We start from the raw sequence: 6,893 nt of genomic DNA, 5'->3' as shown, positions 1-6,893 counted from the left end.
GAGAGAGAGAAAGAGAGAGAGAGAGGGAGAAATCAATAACAAGGGAAATTGTGCCAACAAATTCCATTAACACCTCTCTCATCTACAAGATGTTAATTATTTTGGATGGAATGAGCCTAAATCTAAATCAGTCATTGTATATGCACCTACAAGTAAAGCTTTACATTGGGCTGTTTAATGCAACTCTGGCCTGAAATAGGTAATATAGCAGAGGTTTATGCATTTATAGTGCAATTTTTTCCTCATTGACCTACTTAGTGACTGTGAAAACAATATTAATTTTGGCAAAATTAATCTGTGAAAGTGGCTGTTTTAAAGGGCATGAGTGTGTTAAAGTAGAAATGTAATTAAATACGAATCAGGTAGTTTTCTGTTTCCTAATGTTGATAACACCATCTAAACCTTTTGTGAGTGCATGCGGATCGCCCAGTCAAGCTTCATTGGTGCCAACACTTTAAAACGAAAACATATCTTTTGAATTTGCATTCCTTGCAGGTTTGTCAAGATTCAGGGGTTCATACCTCTAAAAGGAGTCAGGGGCTTGTAGCTCAAGAATGAGTCAGGGGCTTGTGCCTATAAAAAGCTGCTACCCCTAAAAACCTCTAAAAAACAGATTATTTATCATTGCTTTTTTTGGTGGATGAAGCTAATTTAATACTTGCAGCCACTTCATAGTACTCTTATCAAGAATACTGGGTATTTTAGAATGCATCACAGAGCTCTCCAAATTGTTGGCACTATTGGGGAATGGAGCAAACTACAAAAAAATATATGTTACCATTAACTAAGGTAAAACTATATATAATACCAAAATCCCTAAAAATCATCTCAGAAAAAGATCACAGTCATCACCAGTGCATTTAGTACTTTGTGCATCTGCTAGGGTAACACAATTAGGGCCCTATATTTGAGGACCCAGCACAAGCGCACAAATAAGGCATATGACTGCAGCACAGGCACATGTGGGGGTGGCAGACAATGCTTGAGTTTGACTGAATACATGATCAACAGGTGTGGTTAAGTGCCATAATATCCAAACAGATTAATGAATGTTAATGCTTGGTCATTTAGGGTTATAGTCCTGAGGAGAGGTGTTGGGTGCTGGTATGGGATATCCAGAACCTGGGGTTGGTGACTGATTACCATTCATTCCATCTTGGGAGGCCTGCGTCTTGTCCCCGGCGCCATCTAAGGAGGCACCCCAGGAACTTTGCCGTAGAATCCTCTGGTGGTTGCTCTCTCTCGTATGTCCAGTGGTGTGACTGCGGCCATGGTGATCTGGTGGTCAGTCCCGAGCCCCCTCTGGGAGTTTGGGTGTTAGTCATCATGCCCTGCCTGGACTGATTGGGGGGCGGCACTGTCATGCTTCCTGCAAGCCCCTTGCCTGCCTCGGACTACCTCTCCCAGTATCCACTGCCACCACCCATCTATCACTTTACTATGTCCACCAATCACCGCTCTCTTCCTCAATCTGTTTCTGTCTGTTTCACTTCCACACTGGATTTTCATGCATTTTAAGCATTTTCTCCTGTGTTTGCATCTCTGTTTACCGGCCTTTTTGGTTATCATTTGCTTGTCTCTTACTGGTTTATTCACTCTCTCAGACTTCTCTTTGGTTACGTGGATTTTAGACTGCTCTCTTGTTTTTATTTGCACCTGCCCCCTACATATTAGTTTTATGTGCCCTGGTATTTGACCCATGCCTGTTTAACAACTATAGCTCTGGCTTGTCCCTCTTTAAATAAACCTAATATATTTGGTTTTATCTGTGACCATCTGTCTCAGGTGTGTTGTGTTACACATACATGTCAGGGAAGTACAGAGTTGGCACACAAAATATATGGGACTTATTTTTCACTATGATGAGAATACAGTTAATATTTAGATAACTGTCCATGTCCATCTGTAATAAGCAAATTGTCTGATTCACATTTAATAGTCCTTACAACAACAACAAAAAAAGCCAATCAGTTGTACTTAGTTACTGAGATATATTTTGATTGAGGTGATGTTCATTGTTAACAAGTGAGAAAAATACTGTTAAACTTGCATTTATGTAAATAGCAGGTCCAAGGAACTGGGAGCCCCAGCACTGTTTTAACCCAAAAAATCTTCAAAAATACCATTGCACTTGCAGATTTTAAATGTCATATGCCCTTACTTTTATTAGTTATATAGCACCTTTCTCATACTCAAGGACACTTTACAGACAGATATCTGCTTTTCACAATCACTCACACGACGATGAGAAGTGGCAGCCAATTTGTGCACAGCATAATCTCAATCAGAAAGCACAGCTCCCTGGGGGACTGCACCAGAAGGGAATGGGAGGAGGTTAAGACCAGGACAGGTCACATTCATGCAGGACAATTTAGAATATCCAATGAACCTTACCTCCATGTTTTTGGACTGTGGGAGGAAACCAGAGACCCTGGAGGAAACCCACACAGACACAGGGAGAAAGTGGAAACTCCACCCAGATAGGGACTCAAACCCAAGACTCTAGTGCTGAGAGGCAAACATGCTAAATTAGCAAAATGCAACAATAGGCAGCACCTCAGAGCAGTCAGGAAATTAGAACCCCAAGTGTTCTCTTGATCCTCCAGCATGCTTCACAGTGACCCTAGGATGGAACTGACAGTGATCCTTGCAGAATGCATTTCCTCTTTTTGATGAGCATATGGGGGCAAAAGACACAAACTGCCCCAGGAAGGTTCATCTGGCTCCAGCTGTCTGAAACCTCTGAAACGTTGTAAGGACATTGTAAGGTATGAAACCTTTTTTTACTTTTAATAAAAAAACAAAACAAAAAGAAACATTAATCAGAGATGGTCAACAACTTCATTACCTTTCATTTTTGTACTCACTGGTTGATGAATGACTAAAGGTTTGAATATATATATATATATATATATATATATATATGAGAGAGAGAGAGAGAGAGAGAGAGAGAGTAACTGCAATGAATTGATGTAGTCAAGGTAGTCAAAAAAAAGGTACACAAGGTTTCCAGAGAAATAGGCCGTCAGCTGTTTTGTGCAAGCGGATCTAAACAAAATGCACACACAGACACACAGGCACGCGCACACACACACACACACACACACACACACACATACACACACACACACACACACACACACACACCAGGTATAAGGGTATACCATTGCCAAGAAGGGGTATACTTGAACTCTAATAATGTTTATGTGGATAGTATGTGTCAAGGCCAGGACCTTGTACAAGTTTTTGTAGGAACAAAAAATACAGGGGAAACTCCACAAGACCTGCCATTTTGGAGATGCTCAGACCCAGTTGTGTAGCCATCATAATCTCAAGTTGCTTAGATCCATATTCTTGCCATTTTTACTGTTTCCAAGACATTGTCATCAAGAACTGACTGTTCACTTGTTGCTTAATATATTCCAACCCTTGACAGGTGACACTGTAATGAGTTAATCAATGTATATATATATATATATATATATATATATTCCTTTGAATAATTTTATTTTATTGATATGTTATTCCCTCCTGTTTTGCTCACTGGTACCAAGAAAACCAATAATTCTGTAGGCTAGTGTACTTTTGCAGCACTGTTAAAATTTTTTTCTCATTTTCATGCAGGTCCCATTTCACTGTGAAGCCTCTTTCATCTGTTGGCTGTCATGAAAGGCAAATAAAGTGGACAAATGAAAATTCCAGAAATACACTGTCTTACTTGGCTGAAGTGTGCTTCTCTGTAAGCCAGTTTGACTTCAGTAATTAAGATAGTGTCTCTGGAGACTGCAGTTCTTTAGTGCCAGAACAAATCTAGGTTACCAGGGAGAGCTGTTTATGATGTCAACTAGAACTAGTATTGTCCTTGTAACATAAATAACTTTGAAGGTTGCACTTGAAAGAGTTAGGAAAGTGGGAAAATTTAACCTACAGAACTGATATCCATTCTTTCACTGGCTGTATCTTAACTATACTGAATATTTGGCAAAACATATTTTAAAAATGCTTAATATGTTATTTGTTTGTAAGCATTCAAGACAGGCAGATTCAATAAAAACAGGCAGTCAGTAAGGAATCTCTCCCATCACTACTATCCATGCAGGTCCCTTCATAGTCCTAAATAGTCATTGTGTACATTTCTTGTTTTTATTTATGTATCTAATAACTGAATTAATGACTTTTGACAATGTAGTGATGCTAGACTTTAAGCTTTGACCAGGACGTGTGCTATTGGATATAAAGTGGATGCAGGTAAAATTACCCAAGTAGTATGAACAAAGATTAAATTTTTCAGCTGTCTGCTATCACTGGCCAAAGGGAGTTGTGCAACTGTTCAAAATCTAGGGGACAGGTGAAAAAATTAACAAGCCCTACAAACAGCTTTCAGCATGCAGATAGGCCTCACAGTTTATTTCTACTTATTTATACATTTGGATGGCTCATTTACAACATGGAACATGTCAGCCTATAAATGACAAAATGTGATGAATTAGGGCAGCGACATCATTAACAGTATAAAGGTGATACTGGCTTATGTTTGTTTGAGGGCTGCAGTACTGCTGAGATTACAGCATCCTCTCTGCTCCAATACACCCAGGGCTACTCGTGAAAGGTTCTGTAATTATCTGATTGGCTGAATTAGGTGGGTGTAATCAGGGAAAACACAAAACTTTGCTGTGCCCTGGCCTGGAGATTGCAATCTGATATTTTACTCTAATGCATACTCATCTAGAGCCTAATCATCTAGAGCCTAATCATCTAGAGCTTAATCATCTAGAGCATACTCACCTAGTGCATACTCGTGTAATGATACCTGTCTAGAGCATACTCTAGTGAATATGCAACCAGAGACTGCAGTCTGATACTTTGCTCTAATGCATACTTATCTATTGCATACTCATTTAAAGTATACTCATCTAGTGCATACTTGTTTTTGAGCATACTCATATTGTGCATACCTATCTAGTGCATATTCATCTAGTGTGTTACCATCTATTACATACCTGTTTAGTGCTGTCAATCCACTTATCAATGGCTAGATGGATAAACCCACAGCCCAGTGTTCCAGCAAAAACCTTATTTCATAGAACAAAAATAATCATTTGGACCAAAAGCTACTGAAAAATGACCAAAAAAAGAATACTAAAAAATTTATAAAAACACCATAATTACATAATTACAAAGATATTTTATCTTTCTGACCAGATGAAAACAGCAGACGCTTCATTTGATCCCTGTGATCTTTGAACACCCTTTCTGTGCTCACAGATAGTTGTGCCATAGAAAACATATCTTTAAGTTTTTGCTACATTTGTGAAAGTGCTCTGGGGACTTCTGTGAGTCGCTTGTTAGGACTGAGTCACAACCTTAAAAAAAAGATCTGCTGCCATCACAGAGAACCGTCATGAGTTGAGGGGGAAGATTGGATGAGTGCTGAGGTGTGAGGTAATAGAAGGCACAGATGCATCTGCTGAACACCATATCGTTGCCCCCTGAAGGGGCAGAAGAAGCAGTGAGGAGAAGCTTTTTTGTGTGTGTGTGTGTGTGTGTGTGTGTGTGTGTGTGTGTGTGTGTGTGTGTGTGTGTGTGAGAGAGAGAGAGAGACTCACCCAAATACGTAAAGATGTACACTCATGTACTGAGTGGTACACAGACATATTAATAACTCATTAATTATCCATTAATTACACCATCTCTTTCATCCATGAGCCCTCGGCTTCCTGTGTTCCATTTTGCCTGGAATATCTTAAAGATCAAACCCACACATACAAAACTCCCCCAAAAAACTAAGGAAAAAGAGCAGTCAGGTGCCATGACACGGAGGTAATGAGACAATGCACTGATACTCCCTATAGGTGGCGCTCTGATCCCTAAACATGCATGACTTGAATGACTTTCAACAGTGAGGAGAACCACTGCAGAGGTGTGGTGTGGCATTGTACGATATCATGATAGCTTTCTTTGCGAACATTTTTATTGGCTTTTAAAACGCAATGAACACACTGGGAATTAAAGTTGGTTTATGAAATCAGAGATTATATTAGTGAGCATTGCAGAAAATGGAAACATTCTTTACTGCAGTGAAACATGAGCCTACCACACAGTGATTTGCCTGGGTCTTTAACATTCAAAGAAATTTGATAGGAAAGAGGTTTCCTAAGGAATGGGAAAATAATTTTGGTTTCCAGTGCATGGTGATGGATGTTGAAAAACTGTTTTTTTGTCAGACTCTAGTGCTAACAAAACATTGTAACTAATATTTTACCTAAATTTACCACTATTTTAACCAGAAATGGGTGCCTTTTAAAAGAAGTTCCAATATTCAGTTGGAACAAACTCAGTACAATGCAAGAATCAGGTTCTGGTTTAAAATGCAGCTATAGGTTAGTCCAGTTCTGTAGCCCATGAAGTAATGTTTTCACAGCTGTGCCATTATCTCTCTGTCCGTATATATCTGTTCCTCCCTCTCCAATCATTCCTATTTCTCTCTCTCTATCTTACCCACCTGCTCTGCTCTTCACTCTCCTTCACCCTTGTTTTCATCCTCACTTCACGCTAGCTCACCCCTGCAGACTACAGAGTGGAGAGGGTGTGTGTGTGTGTGTGTGTGTGTGTGTGTGTGTGTGTGTGTGTGTGTGTGTTGAGGGTGGGAGGTGTTAATGCTTGGAAACTGGAAATCTATGCCGCCTGCTTTAGCACAGAGGGAGGGTTAGAGCATGAATGCCAAAACACATACCCCAGACACTGACTGGTGGGTTGGACATGGATTGTGACTGGTGCAGGTGGCTGCATAGTGTTTGTTTGTTTGTATTTGTGTGTGTGTGTGTGTGTGTGTGTGTGTGTGTGTGTGTGTGTGTGTGTGTGTGTGTGTGTGTGTGTGTGTGTGTGTGTGTGTG

The sequence above is a fragment of the Electrophorus electricus genome, chromosome 25 (assembly GCF_013358815.1).
Source record: "Electrophorus electricus isolate fEleEle1 chromosome 25, fEleEle1.pri, whole genome shotgun sequence".
Taxonomy (NCBI): domain Eukaryota; kingdom Metazoa; phylum Chordata; class Actinopteri; order Gymnotiformes; family Gymnotidae; genus Electrophorus; species Electrophorus electricus.
The sequence above is the reverse complement of the archived record's forward strand: the minus strand, read 5'-3'. Positions refer to the sequence as shown.